Source organism: Bombina bombina, chromosome 7, assembly GCF_027579735.1.
Source record: "Bombina bombina isolate aBomBom1 chromosome 7, aBomBom1.pri, whole genome shotgun sequence".
NCBI classification, from domain to species: Eukaryota; Metazoa; Chordata; class Amphibia; order Anura; family Bombinatoridae; genus Bombina; species Bombina bombina.
Window position 1 is genome coordinate 198,863,249 of NC_069505.1, and position 15,645 is coordinate 198,878,893.

Sequence of the window (15,645 nt, forward strand, 5' to 3'; positions counted from 1 at the left end):
AAAAGAATTACAAGAATTTTAAACTAATTACACCTAATCTAATCCCCCTAATAAAATAAAAAAGCCCCCCAAAATAATAAAATTTCCCTACCCTATACTAAATTACAAATAGCCCTTAAAAGGGCCTTTTACGGGGCATTGCCCCAAAGTAATCAGCTCTTTCACCTGTAAAAGAAAAATACAATACCCCCCCAACATTAAAACCCACCACCCACACACCCCTACTCTAAAACCCACCCAATCCCCCCTTAAAAAAACCTAACACTAACCCCCTGAAGAGCTCCCTACCTTGAGCTGTCTTCACCCAGCCGGGCAAAAGTGGTCCTCCATACGGCAGAAGTCTTCATCCAATCGGGGCAGAAGAGGTCCTCCAGACGGCAGAAGTCTTCATCCATGCGGCATCTTCTATCTTCATCCTTCCGGAGCAGAGCGGGTCCATCTTCAATCCAGCCGACGCAGAGCCATCCTCTTCAAATGACGTCCTAACGAAGAATGAAGGTACCTTTAAATTACATCATCCAAGATGGCATCCCTTGAATTCCGTACAACATATGACTATACTTGCTAGATATGCAAGTTAGTAAAAAAAAAAGGTTCTGAGGAAGCGTTAGGTATTTTCATAAGATTTACATACTAGATTAGGTATTTTCATAAGATTTACAAACTAGATTACTTATAATCCAATACCATTACAAGCGAAATTCAAACCAGCAGTTAGCCACCATACAATATAAAACTACTGCCTTTAATACTAACACTGCTTTTGGATCTATAAACTACACCTCAGTGTTACAATTCATTTTTCTTTTGCAGTAGATTATTTTTATCTACTATTTATATGGTATTACCAACGAATTGAGACAATATAATTTATATACCTATATTTACTAGCCTAAGGTTGGAATAAGCAAATAATAAAGGGTACTATCCCATATTCCTATCTATCTGGGACAATTGTCCCCTTAAATTTTATTACTTACAAGTGAGGACAATATCCAACTTTTTTTACAAGTCACGCAGTAATTTTAGAGCTCAAGCACAGGTGGACTTCATACAGATTTCTATATACACTAGTATAATGTTCCCTTATACTATTTAGAGCTATATATGCCCACTATAAGGCTTCTGTGAGTCATTATAGCTCTCTTGAGAATTTTGCACTGAAATCTATTACTGTAAGCTGTACATAGATCTGTAAACAAATTTTCTTTGTAATAATAGCACATGCTGAATAATTATAAAACACAGGGAGTGTGTTTTTAATTTTTTTCGGGCAGCACGATCATCCACATTAAGCTGTCTTTTTTTAATAAAATACAATAAAGGTTAAATTTTAATATTCTACACTTTTTTGCTTTTCAAGGTACAGTAATCATTATCTAACTATTAGTGTGACTGAATCAAGTGTATATAAGCATACTCTTTTTTTGGACTAACTTGCATATCTAGCAAGTATAGTCATATGTTGTACTAAATTGTATTAATTATGCTTACGCACTGCTCCTGAGGTGTTTAATAATAATTGTTGACAAAGTATATATTTTATTTGACAAAACACCTAAGGAGTAATTCTATAGCTCTATTACATAATCAGGTTCCAATCTCTCCTTCCCATTACATATCCCTTGAATTCCGATTGGCTGAAAGGATTCTATCAGCCAATCGGAATTAAGGTAGGAAAAATCCTATTGGCTGATTGGATCAGCCAATAGGATTGAGCTTGCATTCTATTGGCTGTTCCAATCATCCAATAGAATGCGAGCTCAATCCTATTGGCTGATTGCATCAGCCAATAGGATTTTTCCTACCTTAAGAGGATGGCTCCGCGTCGGCTGGATTGAAGATGGACCCGCTCCGGAAAGATGAAGATAGAAGATGCTGCTTGGATGAAGACTTCTGCTGTCTGGAGGACCTCTTCTGCCCTGATCGGATGAAGACTTCTGCCGTATGGAGGACCACTTGTGCCCGGCTGGGTGAAGACGGCTCAAGGTAGGGAGATCTTCAGGGGATTAGTGTTAGGTTTTTATAAGGGTGGATTGGGTGGGCTTTAGAGTAGGGGTGTGTGGGTTGTGGGTTTTAATGTTGGGGAGGTATTGTATTTTTCTTTTACAGGTAAAAGAGCTGATTAATTGGGGCAATGCCCCACAAAATGCCCCACAAAAGGTTAGGATTTATTTTACAGGTAATTTTGTACTTATTTTAGCTAGGTAGTTATTAAATAGTTAATAACTATTTAATAACTATTGTACCTAGTTAAAATAAATATAAAGTTGTCTGTAAAATAAAAATAAACCCTAAGCTAGCTACAATGTAACTATTAGTTATATTGTAGCTATCTTAGGGTTTATTTTATAGGTAAGTATTTAGTTTTAAATAGGAATAATTTATTTAATTGTAGTTATTTTATTTAGATTTATTTAAATTATATTTAAATTAGGGGGGTGTTAGGGTTAGGGTTAGACTTAGGTTTAGGGGTTAATAACTTTATTATAGTGGCGGCGACGTTGGCGGCGGTAGATTAGGGGTTAATTAATTTAATATAGTTGCAGCAACGTTGGGGGGGCAGATTAGGGGTTAATAACTATAATGTAGGTGTTGGCGATGTTGGGGATAACAGATTAGGGGTTTATAAGTATAATGTAGGTGGCGGCGGTGTCCAGAGCGGCAGATTAGGGGTTAATAGTATAATGCAGGTGGCGACGATGTCAGGGGCGGCAGATTAGGGGTTAATAAGTGTAATATTAGGGGTGTTTAGACTCGGGTTCATGTTAGGGTGTTAGGTGCAGACATAAAATTAATTTCCCCATAGGAAACAATGGGGCTGCGTTAGGAGCTGGACGCTGCTTTTTTGCAGGTGTTAGGTTTTTTTTCAGCCAGCTCAGCTCCATTGTTTCCTATGGGGAAATCGTGCATGAGCACGTTTAGCCAGCTCACCGCTGACTTAAGCAACGCTGGTATTGAGGTGAGATGTGGAGCTAAATTTTGCTCTACGCTCACCTTTTTGCGGCTAACTCCAGGTTTAAAAAAACCTGTAATACCACTGTTGGCTTAAGGGAGCGGTGGGAAAAAAGGAGCGTTAGACCCGCAAGCCTTACCGACAAAAACTCGTAATCTAGCCGTTAGTATTTATGTCCTTACAGTTGTGTTATCAATGTCACTATTTTGTGCAAAACTGTCATTAATTAATTGTGTATTAACATGCGATTTCATCGTACACCAGGGATTTAAACCAATTAAGGGCTAGATTATGAGTGGAGCGCTAACCTAAATTGCGCCCATAAAAGGGCAAGTTACAATAAATAACTAGCCATTACAAGTGGATGGTTAATGCTCCCGCGAGCTTGTGGTTTTACTATGCTCTTAGCGCAATTAACCAGAGGTCAGACCTCTCATTAATTAAAGTAATGTGCCCCAATTGCCCCCAAATAAAGAGGACCGTAGATAAGATTACAAAATAAAGATAAGCAGAAAAAATAAAAAGTTGATGTCAATAGGGGACTGTGTGTTCCCTATAAATATATATGTATATGCTTATATACATATATATATATTTATGTGTTTATATGCTTATATGCAAATATATGTGTTAATATGTGTATATACACATACTTATGTGTTTATATGCTTATATACATATAAATGTATGTGTTTATATGCTTATATATATAATTATGTGTTTATATGCTTATATACATATAATTATGTGTTTATATGCTTATATACATATATATATATATATATATATATATGTGTGTGTGTGTGTGTTAATATATGTATATACACTTATACTGATGTGTTTATATGCTAATATTCATATATATTTATATGTTTTTATGCTTATATACACATATATATTATGTGTTATTATGTATATACACAAATAAACACATAAATATATATGTATATATTCATAGAAATATATATTTCTTTATTGCTGCCCAACGCTGCACAAATTGTCCCCTGCGCTGCGCTAAGTGATTTGCCGTATCTTGCAGCGCAAGGCTTCCAGGCAATGTGCAATGTGTGGTCTTGTTCGCATTGCACCTTACTTTTAAGTGCGCTGGTATTACTGAGTGGAGTTCAAATCTCATGCTCACGAAAGCGCAATATGGCTCTCCACTAGGCCATAATGGATTATTGCAAAAATATTCTCCTTATGTGAATTTAAACAGTCACAATCCTTTTTACAAATCTATATTTCCATGTTTGATACTTTTATCATTGTTTCATTTTTTTCTTTGGTCGTTGCTAAAGAAGGTTTTTTTTGAGAGCGCCCAATTGCAATTATTGCACTTTCTATCTCCTGTATCAGCACAATCAACAGAAAAAACTACTGAACATTTGCAGTTAGTTGCCTTCAGAGAATTGTGCCTCAGTCTACTACTGTCAGAATCAGTTCCTCCCTGTGCCCCCTCCAACAGGAAATATTCACAAACAATATTTTACCAGCTTCATCAGGGTCACTTGTTCCTAAGTAATTCTATTTAATTATGTGATTCACTAAAGTTCTCTTCTGCCTCTCCAGCTTTACCAGTTCCTATGTTATTCTATGTAACTGATTCACTAAAGCTCTCTTCTGCCTCTCCAGCTTCACCAGTTCCTATGTTATTCTATGTAACTGATTCACTAAAGCTCTCTTCTGCCTCTCCAGCTTCACCAGTTCCTATGTTATTCTATGTAACTGATTCACTAAAGCTCTACCAGCCTCTCCAGCTTTACCAGTTCCTATGTTATTCTATGTAACTGATTCACTAAAGCTCTCACCAGCCTCTCCATCCTCACCAGTTCCTATGTTATTCTATGTAACTGATTCACTAAAGCTCCCTCCAGCCTCACCAGTTCCTATGTTATTCTATGTAACTGATTCACTAAAGCTCCCTCCAGCCTCTCCAGCTTCACCAGTTCCTATGTTATTCTATGTAACTGATTCACTTATGCTCCCTCCAGCTTCACCAGTTCCTATGTTATTACATGTAACTTATTCACTAAAGCTCTCTCCAGCCTCTCCAGCTTCACCAGTTCCTATGTTATTCTATGTAACTGACTCACTAAAGCTCCCTCCTGCCTCTCCAGCTTCACCAATTCCTATGTTATTCTATGTAACTGATTCACTAAAGCTCCCTCCAGCCTCTCCAGCTTCACCAGTTCCTATGTTATTCTATGTAACTGATTCTCTAAAGCTCCCTCCAGCCTCTCCAGCTTCACCAGTTCCTATGTTATTCTATGTAACTGATTCACTAAAGCTCCCTCCAGACTCTCCAGCTTCACCATTTCCTGTTATTCTATGTAACTGATTCACTAAAGCTCCCACCAGCCTCTCCAGCTTCACTAGTTCCTATGGTATTCTATGTAACTGATTCACTAATGCTCCCTCCATCCTCTCCAGCTTCACCAGTTCCTATGTTATTCTATGTAACTGATTCACTAAAGTTCCCTCCTGCCTCTCCAGCTTCACTAGTTCCTATGGTATTCTATGTAACTGATTCACTAAAGCTCCCTCCAGCCTCTCCAGCTTCACCAGTTCCTATGTTATTCTATGTAACTTATTTACTAAAGCTCCCTCCAACCTCTCCAGCTTCACTAGTTCCTATGTTATTTTATGTAACTGATTCACTAAAGATCCCTCCAGCCTCTCCAGCCTCACCTGTTCCTATGCTATTTTATGTAACTCATTCACTAAAGCTCCCTCCAGCCTCTCCAGCTTCACCAGTTCCTATGTTATTATATGTAACTGATTCACTAAAGTTCCCTTCAGCCTCTCCAGCTTCACCAATTCCTATGTTATTCTATGTAACTGATTCACTAAAGCTCCCTTCAGCCTCTCTAGCTTCACCAGTTCCTATGTTATTCTATGTAACTGATTCACTAAAGCTCCCACCAGCCTCTCCAGCTTCACCAGTTCCTATGTTATTCTATGTAACTGATTCACTAATGCTCCCTCCATCCTCTCCAGCTTCACCAGTTGCTATGTTATTAGTTGTAACTGATTCTCTAAAGCTCCCTCCAGCCTCTCCAGCTTCACCAGTTCCTATGTTATTCTATGTAACTTATTTACTAAAGCTCCCTCCAACCTCTCCAGCTTCACCAGTTCCTATGTTATTCTATGTAACGGATTCACTAAAGCTCCCTCCAGTTTCTCCAGCTTCACCAGTTCCTGTTATTCTATGTAATCTATTCACTAAAGCTCTCTACAGCCTCTCCAGCTTCACCAGTCCCTATGTTATTCTGTGTAACTGATTCACTAAAGCTCCCTCTTGCCTCTCCAGTTTCACCAGTTCCTTTGTTATTCTATGTAACCGATTCATTGAACCTCCCTCCAGCCTCTCCAGCTTCACCTGTCCCTATGTTATTCTATGTCACTGATTCACTAAAGCTCCCTCCTGCCTCTCCAGCTTCACCTGTCCCTATGTTATTATGTGTCACTGATTCACTAAAGCTCCCTCCAGCCTCTCCTAGCTTCACCTGTCCCTATGTAATTCTTCACCTGTCCCTATGTAATTCTATGTCACTGATTCAGTAAAGCTCCCTCCTGCCTCTCCAGCTTCGCCAGTTCTTAGGTTATTATATGTCACTGATTCACTAAAGCTCCCTCCAGCCTCTCCAGCTTCACCTGTCCCTGTGTAATTCTATGTCACTGATTCACTAAAGCTCCCTCCAGCCTCTCCAGCTTCGCCAGTTCTTAGGTTATTATATGTCACTGATTTACTAAAGCTCCCTCCAGCCTCTCCAGCTTCGCCAGTTCTTAGGTTATTATATGTCACTGATTTACTAAAGCTCCCTCCAGCCTCTCCAGCTTCGTCAGTTCTTAGGTTATTATATGTCACTGATTTACTAAAGCTCCCTCCAGCCTCTCCAGCTTCACCAGTTTATATGTTATTCTAAGGAACTGGCGAAGCTGGAGGGAGCTTTAGTGCAGTGATTTTTAACCTTTTTTTTGCCGTGGCACACTTTTTTACATTAAAAAATCCTGTGGCACACCACCATCCCAAAATTTAAAAAAAAAATCACACATTGTAGCCTAATACAGCATATGTATATACACATAAACACAAACACACACATACTGTATGTATTGTGCTGTTATGCCATGCCTCCTACAAACTACAGCACTGGGAGTAAAAAACAAGCAAAGTTTAAAAAATATGTCACACTGTTGTCAGTCTGCCGTGGCACACCTGAGAATCTCTCACGGCACACTGGTTGAAAAACACTGCTTTAGTGAATCAGTTATTCTATGCAGTTGACTCAGTAAAACACTACCATGTCATGATTATTTAGTGAATGAGCTGTATAAAATAACATAGGGATTGAGATGCTGTAGAACCTAGAGAATTGTGCCAGTTTTGCTGTTTGTCCCTCTCTCAGTGTCTCCCATAGTGTGGGATCTGCCAGGTGTGTAATGAGAGCCGGTGTAAGCGCTGCCTGAGCCCAGCTCAGCCCCTCCTCTCTCTCCTCCTCCCCCTGCCCCCCTCAGGTCTCCTTTCTCATTTCACTCGCATCAACTGTTTCGTTTGCAGCAGTTACTCGAGGATCCTGTGAGACCCTGACACTGCCAATGTGAGAACTTCCTTAAACCTGTGAGCACAGCAGGATACTTTCCAGGGTCACCCAATACTGCAGGGCATATCACACTTATAAGGAGGGCAACCCTCAGGGCATCTCACACTTATAAGTAGAGCACCACAGTACTGCAGGACATCTCACCCTTCCCAAGGAGGGCACCACAGTACTGCAGGACATCTCACCCTTCCCAAGGAGGGCACCACAGTACTGCAGGACATCTCACCCTTATTAAGGAGGGCACCACAGTACTGCAGGACATCTCACCCTTCCCAAGGAGGGCACCACAGTACTGCAGGACATCTCACCCTTCCCAAGGAGGGCACCACAGTACTGCAGGACAGCTCACCCTTCCCAAGGAGGGCACCACAGTACTGCAGGACATCTCACCCTTATTAAGGAGGGCACCACAGTACTGCAGGACATCTCACCCTTCCCAAGGAGGGCACCACAGTTCTGCAGGACATCTCACCCTTCCCAAGGAGGGCACCACAGTTCTGCAGGACATCTCACCCTTCCCAAGGAGGGCACCACAGTACTGCAGGACATCTCACCCTTCCCAAGGAGGGCACCACAGTACTGCAGGACATCTCACCCTTATTAAGGAGGGCACCACAGTACTGCAGGACATCTCACCCTTCCCAAGGAGGGCACCACAGTTCTGCAGGACATCTCACCCTTCCCAAGGAGGGCACCACAGTTCTGCAGGACATCTCACCCTTCCCAAGGAATGTAACCCAGTACAACAGGACATCAGTGCTGCAGGTTTTCTCACCCTGCCCAGGAAGGGCACCTCTATATTTTCTGGCTGTACGTTTAGGATCTGTCACCTACACATGCTACCGGTCTCCTCGTGGGCACCCTGGGCACTTAGGTAAGTGGCCTGCAGTTTGTATTTAACCTGTAATGGGGCATATGACCAGCTCCTGTGTTTGGTTAGTTCTATTAGTCACACCTGGGAACTTTACACCATTTAGACGTACAAGGCATTATTTGTGGCACACAGTAAACAGGGACACAGCAGTCAGGTGACTGTGACTATAGGTATGTCACCTTATACTCATGTAACTGGATATGTCAGGTAAGTAGCAGCCCTAATGCTCAGCTGCTGTTACACAGGGAGATTCTCTTTGTCAACAGTCCGTTCACTTGGGCACTATACTGAGTACAGCCACTTTATACAGAGCTATCAATTAATGCTGTATACACAGAGCTGGACCCTACTCTGACAGTATACACTGAACTGCATCTGTACCATGGCAGTATACACTGATCTGTTTCTGTAACCTGAGCTGCCTCTGTACCCTGACAGTTTACACTGAGCTGTCTCTGTACCATGACAGTATACACTGAGCAGCCTCTGTACCATGGCATTATACACTGAGCTGCCTGTACATTGACAGTATACACTGAGCTGTCTCTGTACCCTGACATTATACTCTGAGCAGTCTATGTACCCTGACAGTATACACTGAGCTGCCTCTGTACCCTGACAGTATACACTGAGCTGCCTCTGTACCCTGACCGTATACATTTAGCTGTCTCTGTACCCTGACAGTATACACTGAGCTGCCTCTGTACCCTGACCGTATACATTTAGCTGTCTCTGTACCCTGACAGTATACACAGACCTGTCTCTGTACCCTGACATTATACACTGAGCTGCCCCAGTACCGAGTACCCTGACATTATACACTGAGCTGCCTCTGTAGCAGGACATTATACACTGAGCTGTCTCTTTACCCTGACAGTATACACTGAGCTGTCTCTGTACTCTAATAGTATACACTGAGCTGCCCCAGTACCCTGACATTATACACTGAGTTGTCTCTGTAACCTGACAGTATACACTGAGCTGCCCCAGTACACTGATATTATACACTGAGTTGTCTCTGTAACCTGACAGTATACACTGAGCTGACTCTTTACCCTGACAGTATACACTGAGCAGCCTCTGTAACCTGACAGTATACACTGAGCTGCCTCTGTACACTGACAGTATACACTGAACTGTCTCTGTAACCTGACAGTATACACTGAGCTGTCTATGTACCCTGACAGTACACACTGAACAGCCTCTGTACCCTTACAGTATACACTGAGCAGCCTCTGTACCCTGACAGTATACACTGAGCTGCCTCTGTACCCTGACAGTATACACTGAGCTGCCTCTGTACCCTTACAGTATACACTGAGCTGTCTATGTAACCTGACAGTATACACTGAGCTGTCTCTGTAACCTGGCATTATACACTGAGCTGTCTCTGTAACCTGACAGTATACACTGAGCTGTCTATGTAACCTGACAGTATACACTGAGCTGTCTCTGTAACCTGACAGTATACACTGAGCTGTCTCTGTAACCTGGCATTATACACTGAGCTGCCTCTGTACCCTGACAGTATACACTGAACAGCCTCTGTACCCTGACCGTATACACTGAGCAGCCTCTATACCCTGAAAGTATACACTGAGCTGCCTCTGTACCCTGACAGTATACACTGAGCTGCCTCTGTACCCTGACAGTATACACTGAGCTGTCTCTTTACCCTGACAGTATACACTGAGCTGCCTCTGTACCCTGACAGTATACACTTAGCTGCCTCTGTACCCTGACAGTATACACTGAGCTGCATCTGTACCCTGACAGTATACACTGAGCTGCATCTGTACCCTGACAGTATACACTGAGCTGCATCTGTACCCTGACTATATACACTGAGCTGTCTCTGTACCCTGACAGTATACATGGAACAGCCTCTGTACCCTTACAGTATACAGTGAGCTGTCTCTGTACCCTGACAGTATACATTGAACAGCCTCCTTACCATGACAGTATACACTGAGCAGCCTTTTTACTATGACAGTATACACTGAGCTGCCTCTGTACCCTGACAGTATACACTGAGCTGTCTCTGTACCCCGACTGTATACACTGAACAGCCTCTGTACCCTGACAGTATACACTGAGCTGTCCCTGTACCCTGAAAGTATAGACTGAGATTCTTCTTTACTAAAATATTATACACTGATTTGTTTCTGTAACCTTACAGTATACACTGAGCTGCCTCTGTACTCTGATAGTATACACTGCACTGCCTGTACCATGTCTTCACCATGGCTCACCCATATTATAATGAGATGACATCACCATTTACTCATCGCCCCAAGTCCGCTGCCTCAGAGTTACACTAGACTCAAATCTATCCTTCGTCTCCCACATCCAATCGCTTTCTACATCCTGCCGCAACCACCTACACAATATTTCCAAGATTCGCCCTTTTCTGAGCACTAACACCACAGAGCAAATAATCCACTCCCTTGTTATTTCCCGACTTGACTACTGCAATAACCTACTTACTGGCCTTCCTCTTTCCCACCTCTTCCCCCTTCAATCCATCCTAAATGCCTCTGTCAAGCTAATCCACCTTTCCGGTCGCTCTTTGTCTGCTGCACCTCTCTGCGAGTCCCTTCATTGGCTCCCCATTCACAGCAGAATTAAATTCAAAATGCTCACCCTTACATACAAAGCTCTCACCAATGCCGCTCCCCACTACCTATCCTCTCTAATAAACAAGTATACTCCAGCCCACCCACTAAGATCCAACAATGACCTGCTCTTTGCATCTTCGACTATCACCATGCTAGATTGCAGGACTTCTGTCGTGCAGCATCTACCTTCTGTAACACAATCCCTCGTGCTGTCAGGCTTTGCCCTAATCTTTCTTCCTTTAAATGCTCCCTGAATACTTTTGTTCAGAGAAGCCTACCACCCAACTCAATAATAAATTAATTTCACTTACCTAACAACATTTCCCTCATCAGCATATACCATGACTCACTCATATGATAGTGAGAGGAAACTAGACCATGACTTACCCATATGATAGTGAGAGGAAACTAGACCATGACTTACCCATATAATAGAAGAAACTAGACCATGTCTCACCCATATGGTCATGAGAGGAAACTAGTTCATGACTCACTCATTTTGTAGTGAGAGGAAACTAGACCATGACTCACTCATATGATAGTGAGAGGAAACTAGACCATGACTTACCCATATGATAGTGAGAGGAAACTAGACCATGACTTACCCATATAATAGAAGAAACTAGACCATGTCTCACCCATATGGTCATGAGAGGAAACTAGTTCATGACTCACTCATTTTGTAGTGAGAGGAAACTAGACCATGACTCACTCATATGATAGTGAGAGGAAACTAGACCATGACTTACCATTTAATAGTGAGAAGAAACTAGACCATGTCTCACCTATATGGTCATGAGAGGAAACTATGGAGTGGACAAAGAAAGACAGCGCCTCATAGTGTAGACAAACTTCAGAATGTGGTATTACACTAGGACAAACAAATGGAAATATACTCACAAAAGTACTGGCACTCTTATAAAAAGAAGTGCGAATGTGCAGGCTGACATTCAACAGCCTGAATTGCGGATCCTCCAAAATGTCAGAGATGCAGCCGTGGACTCTCCTCCGTAGTACACAAGAGATCTTCAATATCGGCACCAGGTATAATATGCAATTTCCCCTCTGTGTCTGGAGCGAGCGACCGAGAAACGCGTTTTAAGCTCGTTAAAATAAAACAAACATTGTTTTAAGTTTACACTTTTTCACAGCTTTTATCCAATTGCCTCCCTATGCCTATCTGGGGGAGTTTTTAAACATACAAGCTGTCTCCCAATTGTGGATTGTGTCGCTCGCTCGCTCCAGACACAGAGGGGAAATTGCACATTATACCTGGTGCCGATATTGAAGATCTCTTGTGTACTACGGAGGAGAGTCCACGGCTGCATGTCTGACATTTTGGAGGATCCGCAATTCAGCGTACTGACTGCTGTTGAATGTCAGCCTGCACATTCGCACTTCTTTTTATAAGAGTGCCAGTACTTTTGTGAGTATTTTTCCATTCGTTTGTCCTAGTGTAATATCACATTCTGAAGTTTGTCTACACTATGAGGCGCTGTCTTTCTTTGTCCACTCCATAGATGCACTGACCGATCACTCAGTCCCAAGACTAGCAGCCCATCGCGTTAATTCACCACCATACCAGAGACTGTATTAGCGTCTGCGATATCGCTCAAGGTTTTATTGAAATTGTTTTTGGACTTTTTTTGAATCAGCATATTCGCACTTATTTGTTTTATTTTATTTATGTGTATGTGCACTATTATTTTGTTATTGATGTTTATATATCAGTTTTAATTGTTTTCACAGTGACGCACACTATTACTATACATTCAATATAGTGTTACCCTCTTATGAGAGGAAACTAGTCCATGACTCACTCATATTGTAGTGAGAGGAAAATAGACCATGTCTCACCCATATGGTCATGAGAGGAAACTAGTTCATGACTCACTCATTTTGTAGTGAGAGGAAACTAGACCATGACTCACTCATATGATAGTGAGAGGAAACTAGACCATGACTTACCCATTTAATAGTGAGAAGAAACTAGACCATGTCTCACCTATATGGTCATGAGAGGAAACTAGCCCATGACTCACTCATATTGTAGTGAGAGGAAACTAGACCATGACTCACTCATATGATAGTGAGAAGAAACTAGACCATGGCTCACCCATATGGTAGTATGGAAACTAGCCCACAACTTACCCATATCATAGTGAGAAGAAACTAGACCATGTCTCACCCATATAATAGTGAGAGGAAACTAGACCATGACTCACCCATATGGTCATCAGAGGAAACTAGCCCATGACTCACTCATATTGTAGTAAGAGGAAACTACACCATGACTCACTTATATGGTAGTGAGAGGAAACTAGACCATGGCTCATCGATATGATAGTGAGAGGAAACTAGACCATGACTCACACTTATAATAGTGAGAGGAAACTAGACCATGACTAGACCACGACTCACTCTTATGGTAGTGAGAGGAAACTAGACCATGGCTCATCGATATGATAGTGAGAGGAAACTAGACCATGACTCACACTTATAATAGTGAGAGGAAACTAGACCATGACTAGACCACGACTCACTCTTATGGTAGTGAGAGGAAACTAGACCATGGCTCACCCATATGGTAGTAAGAGGAAACTAGTCCATGTCTCACCAATATGGAAGTGAGAGGAAACTAGACCATGGCTCACCCATATGGTAGTGAGGAAACTAGATCATGACTTACTTATATGGTAGTGAGAGGAAACTAGACCATGGCTCATCGATATGGTAGTGAGAGGAAACTAGACCTTGACTCACACATATAATAGTGAGAGGAAACTAGACCATGGCTCACCCATATGATATTGATACTTTTATCATCAAATTTGCTTTGTTCTCTTTTTATTCTTAGTTGAAAGCTAAAGCTAGGTAGGCTCATATGTTAATTTCTAAGCCCTTGAAGGCTGCCTCTGCATTTGACAGTTTTTCACAGCTAGAGGGTGTTTATGTATTTCAAATAGATAATATTATGCACATGAAGTTATTTAAGAGTCAGCACTAATTGCCTGAAATGCAAGTCTGTCAATAGATCTGAGATTAGGAGTCAGTCAGCAGAAGCTTAGATACAAGGTAATTACCAAGGTAAAAAGTATATTTCTATAACAGTGTTGGTTATGCAAAACTGGGGAATGGTAAATAAAGGGATTATCTATCTTTTCAAACAATAACATTTTTGGTATTTACTATCCCTTTAATTGTGAATACTAGCAGGTCAGTCTTAAGTTATATGTCCAGTAATAGTGGATACTAAGAGTTCAGTCTTAGTTCATATGGCCAGTAATGGTAGATGTTAACAGCTCATTGATGGCTCATATGCCCAGTAATGGTAGATACTAACAGGTCTGTGATGGGTCATATGACCAGTAATGGTGGATACTAACAAGTCAGTGATGGGTCATATGTCCGTTAATGGTGACTATTAACAGGTTAGTGATGGGTCATATATCTAGTAATGGTGGAAACTAACAGTTCAGTTATGGATCATATGTCCAGTAATGGTAAATACTAACAGGTCAGTGATGGATCATATGTCCAGTAATGGTAGATACTAACAGGTCAGTGATGGATCATATGTCTAGTAATGGTAAATGCTTACAGGTCAGTGATGGGTCATATGTCCAGTAACGGTGGTTACAAACAGGTCAGTGATGGGTCATATGTGCAGTAATGGTGAATGCTAAAAGCTCAGTGATAGGTCATATGTCCAGTAATGGTGGATACTAACAGATCAGTAATAGATCATATGTCTAGTAATGGTGGATACTAACAGCTTAGTTTTGGGTTATATGTCCAGTAATGGTTGATACTAATAGCTCAGTGATGTGTCATATGTCCAGTATTGGTAGATACTAACAGGTCAGTGATGGTCATATGTTCAGTAATGGTAGATACTAACAGGTCAGTGATGGCCATATGTCCAGTAATGGTAGATACTAAAAGTTCAGTGATGGTCATATGTTCAATAATGGTAGATACTAGCAGCTAAGTGATGGCCATATGTCCAGTAATGGTGGATACTAACAGCTGAGTGTTGTGTCATATGTCCAGTAATGGTAGATACTAACAGGATAGTGATGGTCATATGTCCAGTAATGGTAGATACTAACAGGTCAGTGATGGCCATATGTCCAGTAGTGGTAGATACTAAAAGGTCAGTGGTGGTCATATGTTCAGTAATGGTAGATACTAGCAGCTAAGTGGTGGTCATATGTCCAGTAATGGTGGATACTAACAGCTCAGCAATGGGTCATATGTCCAGCAATGGTAGATACTAGCAGCTAAGTGATGGTCATGTGTCCAGTAATGGTAGATACTAACAGCTATGGTAGATACTAGCAGCAAAGTGATGGTCATATGTCAAGTAATGGTGGATACTAGCAGCTCAGTGATAGGTCATATGTCCAGTAATGGTGGATACTAACAGCTCAGTGATGGATCATATGTCCAGTAATGGTGGATACTAACAGCTCAATGATGGGTCATATGTCCAGTAATGGTAGATACTAACAGCTCAGTGATGGGTCATATGACCAGTAATGGTGTATACTAACAGCTCAGTGATGGATCATATGTCCAGTAATGGTGGAT

The 15,645-nt window shown here is 41.5% G+C and overlaps 1 protein-coding gene across 2 annotated transcripts in view; it reads left to right on the top strand.

Annotated features, from left to right (window-relative positions):
* The first annotated feature begins 8,344 nt into the window (after positions 1 to 8,344).
* The window catches only part of SHANK2 (SH3 and multiple ankyrin repeat domains 2), a 1,433,430-nt gene continuing 1,426,129 nt past the window's right edge, over positions 8,345 to 15,645 (top strand). For both annotated transcript variants that reach the window (XM_053720553.1, XM_053720554.1), the window contains exon 1: positions 8,345 to 8,434. The gene's annotated coding sequence lies outside the window, so the exon portion shown is untranslated. The remainder of the gene's footprint in view (positions 8,435 to 15,645) is intronic.